This window comes from Lampetra fluviatilis, chromosome 46, assembly GCF_964198595.1.
Source record: "Lampetra fluviatilis chromosome 46, kcLamFluv1.1, whole genome shotgun sequence".
Classification (NCBI taxonomy): domain Eukaryota; kingdom Metazoa; phylum Chordata; class Hyperoartia; order Petromyzontiformes; family Petromyzontidae; genus Lampetra; species Lampetra fluviatilis.
The window spans coordinates 5,258,226-5,270,584 of NC_136320.1; the positions used below are offsets into that span (position 1 = coordinate 5,258,226).

The 12,359-nt window shown below is 46.7% G+C and overlaps 1 protein-coding gene across 21 annotated transcripts in view; it reads left to right on the top strand.

Moving 5' to 3' along the window:
* LOC144947689 (adhesion G protein-coupled receptor L2-like) overlaps positions 1-12,359 on the top strand; it is a 343,364-nt gene that overhangs the window by 208,039 nt on the left and 122,966 nt on the right. The gene's annotated exons all lie outside the window — the stretch shown is intronic.

A 12,359-nucleotide genomic window follows, 5' to 3' on the forward strand; every position in this document is an offset into this window, starting at 1 on the left:
CAAATCCTCGGTGCCCGCACTGCGTGGCGGCGGTGGTGGTGGGTGGTGGTGATGCGGCCCAGCAGGAGGAGCAGCGTCCCTCGCTTGCGGCACAGGTTCACAGTCCCACCAGAAGGCCGCCACCGCGATGTACACTGCGGTATGCACGCACCGCCGGAATAATAAAGTTCCCCTGACGTAATTCGCAAGAATATTATTATTATTAGAAAATAATAATTAAAGTGTCTACTTGCCCATCTGCATAGGCAGCCCTGAGATAGTTGTGATGGCAGGGCCCAGTTTCTTTCCCAATAGCAACCACTCCTGGCTTTGTACAAAGTGGCTACTCACTTTATGAACCCAGGGGAGGAGGATGATGATGATGATGATGGGCCGAGTTGACCCTTAATGGGATTCGAGTCCCCTTCCCACGAGGTACGTAAACAAATCAGTAGTAGTGATTAGTAGTCGTATGCCCTGTGCGAAAACCCACCGTGATACAGAACGTGAACCTGGCTTCAGAGGCCTCCTCTCCGACACATCGTGACGTTGTGTTGATGTTGATCGGCCGCGTGAAGGGCTGTCAATTTCCGAAGCATGCGCCTCTCAGTTATTCTTTTCCTCGGGGCGAATGCTTAAACAAAACGTGCAAATCTGGCAACAAAGGAGCGAGAGTGTGCAGCCGCAGGGAGGGAGGGAGGGTCGCTGATGATGGGTCTGGCTGCACGAAAATATGTTCAAGTGACGAACGCAGTTAACATTTTACATGGAATCTGTTATCTGAGAAATCAATTTCTAATAGCAACGATTTGTAAAAAAAAAAAATTCATATCAGAACTTACGCCGTTCAATATCGCGAGCAGAATTGCTCAAAAATCAACAGCCGAGCTAATACATCTTTTTTGTCATTTGCATCACGAAATGCATTTATCAAATCCGTGCAAAACGCCGCTATCAAGCGGTTGAGATTAGCTGTCACTTTTTAAATTCTGCTTGTCTCGTCTGACATTATCACCCCGTTTTAAATGTACAGAGACAACACAACATGGCAGGTGCAGATGTGATTCTAACGTTTAAAACTTCTATTACATCGTTCGGGAATTTTTTTTTGTTCACCTTGAACGCATTTGCACTATCTATCTAAAGCCCCGTGACATCCCCTACAACTCGAAAATTCGCCAATGAATGGCTGCGCCGTGCTGCTTGTCGAGTATCAGAATGCCCCGTTAGCCCGTGTGCGACCGTATCTCCCGCGTCTCAGAGTGCGGGTGATGTCACTGCCGTGTCGTTTGCCTCGGCACACTCCCCCGCTTGTGGGACTCTATCGCCTGATTAATATCTTGCGTCGAGAAGTTAACTGTATGCTCACTGAACTGGATAAAGCCTTCTGTTTAAATGTTGCGGTGGCCCAGAGTGGATATTATTATTTTTTAAACTTCAAATTGTTACCAGATGACTTCGGGTGGTGGCGGCGGTGCGGCACTCTTCCCTCCCCTGCTGGCCCGCACAGATGTGGCCAGAGCTCGAAGGGGGAGATGCCCCTTCACTATTTACATCAGCACAGATGTGGCCAGAGCTCGAAGGGGGAGATGCCCCTTTATTATTTACCTCAGTGCAGCCTTCCAATAATAAACACACGGATCGAGACGCAGTTGGCCAGACACCACTCCCTAAACTGTTGAGCTAATCCAGGCCAAACATTCTTGAAAATGAGGACAAAAAGCAACAATTGAAACCTTAAACTGTCACGGTGTGATGAAGGGCTCGGCCTTTAATTGCGTTCGTACAATAAACCATTTTATGGGGATTTGTCAAACTCAAACTACTCTTCTGTGCATTGTGTTTCTCCGCTGTTGTTAAAATGAGCCGGTACATGATCATTAAAATTACATTCGCAGCCCTTTGTCAATGCGCCACTGGATATGGGCTTCCCCGCATAGCGAGGTCACGGCGGTTGTTTGACCGTAATACTTCACCACGCCGGTCTACGTGGATTAGCTTCTCCGTGCCCACTGGTCACTTCGTGGATCTTAACAATTGGTCATAGGCCCTCTCTGCGCAGGAGACCAAACGTCAACTGCTCCACTTCTGCACCAGATTTCGGTTCCCTGCGGCGGTTGCGACTGGCGCGTTCGCGATACGCTGGACGGGCGGACGTCTCTGCGCCTTTCTTTTCCTCCGTGGTCCCTCATTGCTGGGACCGTGGTCAAGACAAGGAGGCGGACAGGGCGATCCTTGCTGGTCATAGCCCCTCGTTGGGCCAGACGGAAACGGTTCTCCGGCACCTCCGTGGACCGTCCCAGATCTGCTCCTGCAGGGCGAGCTTCGGTGACGAGACGTCAGGCACCTACGATTAGCACGGTTGGCTGCGTACGGTGTGAAAGAAGTTCAACGTACATATGGATTTGTTAAACGGAGGGGGGTTGGGGGTCGAAGGGAAAGGTCATGACCGGTTCAGGTATCTCTCGTAACTGATGTTAGCTGTGATTCATGAATTGAACTCTGCTCATAATGCAGTGCGCTAACCACTACTGCGCCACTGCTCTAGCCGTTCGCTACATCACAATCATGAAAGCATAATTGCCCTAATCTTTCTTGCATTATGCACAGGCGATCAGCCATCTCTGTTTTGTTGGTGTCTTCTCGTGGTATTACAAGAGACAATTGCTACTGGAGAAGGTTACTAGCTCAATGTAATGGAGCTTCACAAAAGAGCCATTAATGCATTGCCTTGTTTAACATTACTACATCAGCAGCAGTGTGTGTAAGGTGGGATGCATGTCGAGGTGGGAGTCGGTGTGTGTGAGTGTGTGTGGGAGCGGTAGCATCGCAGTCAGCGCTACGCTGCGCTATGAACCTGGTGACCCGGGTTCGATTCCCGCTCACGGCCAACATCAGTGCCGATTATCTGAACCGGTCCTGGGTCTGCCCTAGGTCGACTGAGCCTCAAATGTGTACCTGGTGCGGTGTGTAAACATCGCGACTAGGGAGACAAAGGCGGCCGGGCGTCGTGTTGGCCACCCACCCCCTTCATGTGCCGTGCCGGCCTTCATAGGTGCTGCTCGCTAACAGCACTTGCCCCAGCAGTCTATTACAGGCTATATGGGGGATACTTGTCTTGTGAGTAAGTGTAGAGGTGTGAGCGTGTGAGTGATGTGCATATCAGCGGGGATGTAAATTAACGATATTTTCACATGCAGGACTCGCATGATTTCTGCGCGTTTCGCAGACATGCGTGATGTGTGCGGGCATAGGGAATGCACACAATGGAAGTGCGTGTGCTTGTGCACACCAATACAGGGGAGAGGTGGGGAGTGGTATTTCGTGCGATGGACTGTGTTGGGCATTGACATGGCCAAGCGGCAGTGCGTTTTCGTCGCTTGTCGCAGAGGTTCATGGTCCGAATCCAGCGGCCGCCCTGGTTAATACCGTGGTGGGGCGTCAAACGTGACGATGCTGCGCGCCGTCTATCTGCCGGCGTCACGGTCCAAATTTTCTGAATGTAAAAAAAATACCCTGCAAATGACTCGATTTGGCATTGCACGTAGCCATCATCGCCGCCAACTGCAAAAGCTTGACAAGGATCTTCCCCAGAAAAGAGTCACGAGACTCGGTGGGGCTTTCCTGAGTTAGCAAACATAATATTACCGTGAATCATATTTGTGCGTATGAAAGTGTCAGTGCAGTCATTAGTGCCCTGGGCTACGAAGATGCCGATTTCTGGCCACGGATGACAGCACTGCTGTCACTCGCAGCCAGGAATCGAACTCTAGTTGCCAGGTTCGTAGCGCAGCTTCTTCCTGAAGCCCCCAGCTCTCACGGAGCAAAACGTTGGACATCGTGCAGAACAACACACGGTGCAAACCCGAAAAAAATCGGAGGGCTACACACTGTAAAATGTGTCATTTCGAGAATGCTTTTGTTCAAATTTAGTCTCGTGCAATTTAAATGGAGTAGTGTAATCTAATTCAGAGAATGCAATACTGTATTCAGATGGAAAAAGTAATATCTAGATTCCCCTCCCTTGTGTTTTGAGTGCCAGGAAGGTTCGTAGACATTGATGAAGGATAACTGTGAAGCCTCAAGGGTGCACACAGCTTACATCGTAATTTATGAGATTGTAAACTTTTATTCGAAAGTTATGTCAGTGTCATCTAAAATGACTGGCTCTAAGCCGGTGGAATAAATTCCACATGCTCCTGGCAAGGGTTTGGACGACCGTTGTTCGTAAGACAACCGTCGTTATTTACAACAATTAAGAATACAATTTACAAAAATAATTGTTTTACTCTGAAGATTAGTGGCACAGTGGTTGGCACAATTGGCCCTGAAGCTATCGACCTGCACTTGATTCCCGACCACAGCCAGTGTCGGTGGGTCAGGGACACCCCCCCAACCCCACATTACCCCCCACCCCCCACCCTCACCTGCACCAATTCTCACTGACCAACATGGTGAAATTTGGTCAAACAACGCCAACGGCTGATATGGCGCGGCGAGGCCCTATAGTGGATTGACAGAGGGCCGTGAATTGTTACGTTAATTACTGATGTCAATCTTGAGCATAACCATGTCGACTTTATTTTTGTGTGTGCACGGAAATTCTCTGCCCGATTTCAGTTCGTGGCCTTGTGGGCTCGTATTAGAAACGCAAGTGTCGTCATCGCGTCTCCTTTCTCAAATGTCTTGGCTCTCTGCTGAATAGGGCCCTTCGATTGCTTCGCTTCACCGAGGCTCCACTTGACAATCGCGAGTTATTCTATCACTTATAATGACATTCTCGATTTTTCGACTTGTGATATTAAAAGTAATGGTTGTGCGAATTTGTTAAAAATTATATTTTTAGAGTCTTATCTGTAATTGGTAAATTGTTAATGAGATTGGAATACTTTTGGTGGCATGCTTATAATAAAATGTCATATCTGATCAGATAGTTTTGCTGGTTATCTCCACAATAGAATCATTTCTGCTCGTGGGGTATCTCAAATTATAACAGCGACTCGTAAATAGAGCGCTACATTTCAGGCATAAATTATAATTGCTATTAATGTACACATTATGTTTAGAAAAAGTTAAAGTGCGCTTTTGGCCTTGCCTAATGCTGCCGGTGGCTGTTAAATGGTAACGTGCAACCTGTCATGTGCTTCCATTCGAGAACACGTTCGAAACATCATGCATACGCATGGCATTATGTCAAGCCCTCCAAGATGCGTTTGTCTTCGGAAGAATTTTAATTAAGAGTGTGGAAGCTACCGACGTAGCTGCCAGGGTGAAACACTTTTGGATATTTGCAAATATATATTTAAATATGCATTGTGTTTGCAGGTTTTGGGCAATGCTTTAATTAATTCGCCCGGCTTTCTGTAGGGTAAGACACTCCAGTAGCAGCAACACAATACTGTACTAGCATTGTAGTTTAAATTGGATCGTTGCTCTGAGCGTTATCATGACGCCATGTGACAGAGAGAGGGATGAACAGACGGACAGATGGACAGAGCTAATGTACAAAAACAAACCGCCCTGCGTGGCGTTGGAGGTTGAGATGCAGAGCAAGCAATTCCACGCATACTGAGAATACTTGGGGTGTATATTTGGCGTTTATAATTGCGAGGTATTTTTGTTCCCGTCAGAAAACTAAAAATACACCGTGGAGTGGTTTTCCACGTCGATGTTGCGTATTCATCGTCTTTGGTGCAGAAAATTAAGCATATTAAATGCTTGAGCAGCACTTAGGGGTTTTTTACCCAATTCATCAAGAGTGGTTTTGCGAACAGTTTCCATTTACAGGATGTGTACAATAAAAAAAAGGATAGCATTCATCATCAACGCTGCCTCATGACACAAAGTATATAATTGGATGATGTTTTCGGCAAGGGTCCTGCTGCTTTTAGAAAAGTGAATTCCACTGCATAGCGGTGTGCTGTGAGAGACCCGTTATAATCCATGATGTTAAAGGGTACCTTTGCAGTCACAAAACACATGTCGGCATGTATACATCACATTACCAATCATAATTAACAACGCTTTTCAGCCCTTTAGCTAATCCACTGGCTTCCCTACCCATATCATCATGTCAGTCGTGGGGGTTGTTTAACCATACTTCACCACGCTGGTCATTGTGGGCATGGCCTTGATTCCGAGTGCAATGCATTGTGAAGCAGGCAACCTGGGTACGATTCCTGCCCATGGTTGACAGCATTGGTGAGTGATGTCTGAACTGGCCCGGTCCCCCCCAGCCTCTCTCTCCCCCTCTGCCCATCACCAACTAATACATTATAAGGGTTGCAAAAATGTTTCTACAAAGCAGTGGTAATGGTAGATTTAAATGCATGCTTAATAAAATATTTTTCAATACATTAACCCCTGACATGGATGCAATTATTCAGTTCCATGATTAATACATAATGATGGGGTTTGAAAAATAATGTAATCCTAATATCCTAATAGCTATGACAATTATATTAACCAATTATCAGTTACAATTACCTTGTCACTGTCCCATCCTCTGCAACAATCATAGATAGCGCGGGCGGGTTGGAAAATATTACAAACATTAAATTTAAATAAGTCCAAATGCAAAATTGCTCTAATTTATCATTACAGTCGCGTCGTAGTGTGCGCTGCGTTTTAATTATTTATTAGCGGGGAAATCTAAAACTCAAATGCGCTGCATGATAAATGAACTGCATGACAAATTACTTATAAGAGTGCACTTCCCGAGTTACTAATCGTCTTCTTGTGCGCGAATTCCAGGGTTTTGCGATGCCACTCGTGAGGCCTCGTGCAGGCCTGGTAGCCAGGGGACAGCTGTGCGAGGGGCACCGAAGCCCCACAGACGCGGCTCACTTCAATACAATTGGGGGGAAAAACGGAACCACAGCGGAACAATTGTGACAATGCATGGGGCAGTGTTTAACGTTGCCATTTTCCCACGAGAGCGAAGTCAAAAGATGTCATCAGATGGGGAGAGACCGGCTCCTGTCAAGGGAATATGGAATGGCTATCCCGTGTGTTTCAATGGAAATGACCACAACCCCCTTTTCTCACTTGGCTTGGATCACCGGATAAGTGGATGTTAATGACTAGTGGGCTACCAACCTAAATCAAAGCCTTCATTGCAATGAGAGGAAACCACAACTATTACAGCATGCACAGTACAATGTTATCAAACAAAAATGTATAGCCCTGCTGGATGAAGTCCTTCACCATGCCGTGTCAATAACAAGGGCTTTTTTGTCATCATTTAAATTAAAAAAACTCGACGCAATAATCAAGAACGCATTGGTTTAAATAGAAAACATAGCCGACGTTTCAAGCAATGGCCCTTCCTCATTATGCCATATTTTTGTTGATGGCTACTTGGGATCATTTCAGATTTAACTCGCCACCGATGTTAGCTGTGGCCAGGAATTGAGCCCATTGTTACCGGATTCACAGTGCAGGGCGTTCGCCGCTGAACATTTTGAAATACGCCCCTACAGGGCTGAGGGTGCGTGCATGCTAAGCTGAACGCGTGGGGTGGTCACACGGGGTGATCACGTGGCCGGGTTCGCTCGTGCTGATTGGCTGAAGAGTTTTCCATTCGTAAATCTGCAAGAGCGCTGCGGGAGTACCCGTGCCTGGCCGTGCTGCCAATTCAATTCGTCACGCATAGCCAGCCAGGGCCGATACGCCAAACGTGTGACCTCTTGCGGCAGCATTCGCACAAACTGTTCTCGCTGCCGTGCCCGTGCCTCGAGCGATTTGTATCTGTGTATGTACGTTGAACTTCTTTCGCACCGTACATAGCCTACCGTGGTAATCGGAATTGCGATTTGTTTGATCCACGTATCACGGAGGGGGCGGCCACGGGGGCACCGCCGTTTCTCTGAGGATCGCGGTCCACTCCGAGGGTCGACCGCCAACTCAAGTGCGCCGGCCGTGCTGCCAGGTCAACTTTTTTAGTCAAACGCAGCGCAGAACCAAATTGTATTATTTTCCTGCGGTCGTTGGCGACTAGGCTGAGGCCATCAACTCGCCGCGCTAGAGAAGTCGGTTAAATGACGGGCAGCCGCCTCGGATTTGAATCACGGATCTCAGTGGTGCCAGCTCAGCTCCCTGACCTCTGAACTTCCCTCCACAGCATCATGACGTTTCTCTGCGTCCATTCCGCTGCCCAATGTTAACAAAGTAGAAACTCCCACCGGTGACTTAGTCAATGTTAACAAAGTAGAAATTCCCACTGGTCGCTTAGTCAATGTTAACAGAGTAGAAATTCCCACTGGTCGCTTAGTCAATGTTAACAAAGTAGAAATTCCCCTGAGGGTCACTTAGTCAATGTTAACAAAGTAGAAACTCCCACTGGTCGCTTAGTCAATGTTAACAAAGTAGAAATTCCCCTGAGGGTCACTTAGTCAATGTTAACAAAGTAGAAATTCCCACTGGTCACTTAGTCAATGCTAACAAAGTAGAAACTCCCACCGGTCGCTTAGTCAATGTTAACAAAGTAGAAATTCCCACCGGTCGCTTAGTCAATGCTAACAAAGTAGCAATTCCCCTGAGGGTCACGAAATTTGATGCCACTTGACTTTCCCCCACCAACTACCCATGAGCCTCACTGTTTTCTAAACATCTCAGAGCGAGCTGCAGACTATGCTTTGACGTTTTTAGGCTTGAAGATGCCTTTATCCGGCAAGTTAAACGCTCATGGCTGACGATGATGACGATGATGACGATGATGATGAAGCACATCGTTTGTTAAGAAGAATTTTACATTTTAATTCGGTCAATTTGAGACGTGTTCAAACAATCAGCACAACATAAAACATGCAACGGCTGTGGACATATACGTAACAAATTTCGGCACAGCAGCGTTATTGACGGAGTAATGATAATGATAATACGTGTGTCATACCCAGAGTTAAGCACTTGGCTTTTGCCATTGGTACAATTTTATACATTGTGCAGAAAACACGAGACAAAGTGTTTACATGTGTGCACGGAGCAAGCAAAGTAATGGAAAGAATAAACCATCTCGAGGTAGTTTCCACGCACGGAGCGCTACGAACTGGCGTTGGCAGCGGCGTGCTAACGCAAGCTGAAGATGCCTTTCACGATCGGATAAAAAAACGCTTCCATCCTTTTTTGTTAACACGGCCTTCTGACAGGAAGGTTTGCCATGCTGCAGCGAGTGAACAAGTTGTCGTATCAGCGCGCGAGCAAGCCATCGTGTCCAAAGCAAAGCGTGTCAAGACGGGGTCATTGTTCAAAACATCAGCCGATTCCACTATTCACACACACTGCTCGATCAAAAGCCCGTGTCAACGATGAAAGTGGCACTTTTTAACGCTGTCCAAACTTGTTGTAAGCATTTATGCGTTAGCTTTTGTCCGTACGTCTGTAAGGGTGGGTGAGTGAGGTCACAGTAGCTATTGTTGAGATGCAATATGAATTAAATTTTGCGGTAAAGTTTTGTCTCTATTAGGGTCGCATCCTAATTGAAACTGGCCAGATCGATCAAATGGTTTCCTCAATAAAGTTGCAGACACAAACCAGTGCTAAGAGTGCAATGAGCATGCATACGCAAACTCCTTTTGCCTTGACAAGCTACCCATCAGATTCTGTGCCACAAACAAAGAGCAGCGAGGACAAGCACATGTTTAAAAGCGTTACAGAATGTTCATGCTAATGCATGTTTGTCGTCTGTGTTAAGGATGGCGGTGGTGAGCTTCCTTCGATGGGACTGCCACTGCGGTTTCTTAAATTCCATTTAAAGAGCGATGTTTGCTTTATTCAACTGGAAGCCACAATATGTTGCCTCTCACCGCTTGTTATTATTGCGTTATCCTGCACATTTTTCTTCACGGTGTTAACGTAAGTGGTGAAGTATATATTTTGTATCCTTAGGCGATGGAGCCGTGGCACAGTAGTTAGCCTCCTGTGCTATGAACTCAGCTACCTGAGTTCCCTTCTCGGTCACAGCTAATATTGATCTAAAAGTGATATCTGAAACCAGTTCTGGGTGACCCCCACTCCTCCTCATCCTTCGCCATCACGCAGTGGCTCAGCCTAGTGATGGAATGTGCGCTGGTGGCTATGCCCGTTGGCCTGTAGTCCGGCACTGTGGAGGCGAGGGTTGGTGGATCACACAAATGTTGTGAAAATCCCTTCCCGTGGGCGTCGAAGAGGAGCCATACCCTGGCTCGCCTGGAGAAGGCGGTAGAGCACGTGAAGACTCCATCTGTTCCCCCCTCCTCCGTATTGGATAGAGTGTCGCCCTTTCGCGTGCCGTGTGCTTTCGCCAGGTCCTCGGGTTTCGTCCCATTTTTGAACACTCATTCATTGGCTGAAAGTGCCTTCATCTGTGGAGGATCACAGAGCTTGGGGGAAATTTCTCGCCGGCTCAGTCACTGCGTGTCTGCCTTGGCGCTCTTCTGTGGTTCCTCATGCTTCTCAGTCGCCCTCTCTCTTGGAGAGCGAGCGAATACGGTGCGGCTTGTTACACGTCGATATTATTATTGCCATTGTTAAGTATGGCCAAACAACTGCCCGTGACCATAATGGCATGGGGAGACATTTAATCATCGGTGGATTGACAAAGGACTGTAAATAAATATTGTAATTTTACATTATTTCATAGGTTGCAATATTCATGCAATACTCACACCGGACGGAGATGTACTTATTTAAATATAAAACAAGCTATCGAATCCGTTATTAACCCAAACAAAATTATAATCTGCTCCGTGATGCGGTTTATTTTTTTCATCATTATCATGTGCGTTATTTATTTCTGGTATTTTTCTAAAGTGCGCTAGAGTGCATTAGCATTGCCGCTCAATCTTGAGGAACCAGGCACGCTTGAATAAATTACAGCATGGGCCAGGGCAGTGAGTGGGTAGTGATCGATGGTCATGTGTTAAGTTACGTCTCATCACGGTTTGTACCGGTGACTTTGTGGACATAAGGTTGAGCATTAGAGAGGAGAGGCAGTCGTAATGCTTGAAAAGGTGGCACTTAAAAGATCACCGCAAGCTAATAATGAGTCCCGTACTAATTACAAATTTCTCGTACAAATACAACACCGCACGTATACCTCGCGCCAATATCGTGACATTGAAATGGTTTAGTTGGCGGGATGGGCGAAGTGTTAGCACTTGTGCCTCACAACAAGAAGGGCCTGGGTTTGATTACCATCGCAGCCAGCTTTCTGTGTGGAGTCGGCAGGTGCCCTCACTCCTCTGCATGGTTCTCTTTGGGTTCTCTGGTTTTGCTTCCATGGCAAAATACACACACAGTTGTGTACCTGGTATTGCATCCAAACAATGTACCTGACAATGGACTCAATTGGGATTACATAAGGTCACACCGCCCACTATTGCAGAATCTTGGCAGGATCCTCCTGAAAAACAGCTGAGACTCAGTTTTTTATTTACCAGGTCGGGCCCACTGAGCTACGTAGCTCTTTTTCAGAAGCTACTTGGCCACAGATGATAGCTGAACGAAGTGGTTTACCACGTGGAAATTGATAGCAGCCAAATACTCTCAAAATGTTTCTAAATGTGGAGGGAAAAACCAGAGGACCTGGAGAAAAATCTAAACTTTCGTGACTGCAGGAATCCATACTCTTTGGTTCTTTCGGTAAAGTCACGTAGGTATAAAATAATATATAATAAAACAAAACAAATCACGACGTTTCGATCGCAACACAAGCAATCCTTATCAGGTGGGAACACCATAGCAAGAAAAAAAAAATGTATATTGTCCAGTCCAGTGTTTGTATATTGCTTGTGTAAGGTAATCAATCAGGTGCACTCAATAGTAAGGTGTTCATGTACTTGAATTTAAAACAAGGCTTGTGTTATTTACTTTTAAATTCCCCCCCCAACTCGAACCGCACGATCATCCATAAAGTGTGTGCTCACCCAGTCACATGCGTTGTAGTAGAACAAGCAAAGCATCCGTCTACTCTGCTCACGGCGAACCTTACCAAACCATCTCTACGTCCATGGCGCCGCCAACTCGTCGCTTCGTTCATTTTAACAATCGCCAATTCTTGTTCGGAGCCGTGGCTTCATTTCACCTGGAGCTGTCCAGGGGCTGTGCTCCAGAAGATATTTTTCTCACCCTGACCTGCATGGTTAAGATTGATGTCAAGGGATGGATTCGAGGGTTAGAGGGAGGGGTAGGAGGGCCAGGGTGGCGGGGTTAGGGGAGAGGGGAGGTTAGATAGGAGAAGATGGCGGGTGGACAGGAAGGGGGAGGGAATCCAGTGGGTTTTAGTATCCCTGAAAAATATTCCAAATTAAACCCTGGCGAAATCCTGTCCATGAATTTCCATGAAGCTCGTCTTCAACGTCGAGCAGGGCCTCTACCGCCACTGTTCAATGCGTCACGTGTTG